The 493-nt window shown below is 45.0% G+C and overlaps 1 protein-coding gene across 1 annotated transcript in view; it reads right to left on the bottom strand.

The window, feature by feature from the left end:
• Positions 1-493, bottom strand: part of CFAP47 (cilia and flagella associated protein 47) — a 492,482-nt gene that overhangs the window by 487,152 nt on the left and 4,837 nt on the right.

The raw sequence follows: 493 nt of genomic DNA, 5'->3' as shown, positions 1-493 counted from the left end.
ATTAAATCACATTTAGCTAAGGAAAGGAAGGATCCACACGTGCATGTATATGAATTAAAAAATACTTTAAGGGGCACTTGGGTGGCTCAGTCGGTTGAATGTCCAACTTCGGCTCAGATCATGATCTCAGTTTGTGGGTTCACGCCCCGCATCAGGCCCTGTGCTGACAGCTCAGAGCCTGGAGCCTGCTTCAGACACTGTGCGTCCTTCTCCCTCTCTGCCCTTCCCCGATTCACACTCTGTCTCTCTCTCTCAAAAATAAACAAACATTCAAACGAATTTAGGTTGACTTTTAATTACAGAGAAAAACCTGAGGGTTGCTGGAGGGGTTTTGGGTGGGGGGATGGGCTAAATGGGCTAGGGGCATTAAGGAGGAGACTTGTTGGGATGAGCACGGGGAGGAGTACTGAAAGTTGTATGTAAGTGATGAATCACTAAATTCTATTTCTGAAATCAGTAGTATACTATATGTTAACCTACTTGGACGTAAACA

This window comes from Crocuta crocuta, unplaced genomic scaffold (assembly GCF_008692635.1).
Source record: "Crocuta crocuta isolate KB4526 unplaced genomic scaffold, BGI_CrCroc_1.0 scaffold696, whole genome shotgun sequence".
In the NCBI taxonomy this organism is placed as follows: domain Eukaryota; kingdom Metazoa; phylum Chordata; class Mammalia; order Carnivora; family Hyaenidae; genus Crocuta; species Crocuta crocuta.
The sequence above is the reverse complement of the archived record's forward strand: the minus strand, read 5'-3'. Positions and strand labels throughout refer to the sequence as shown.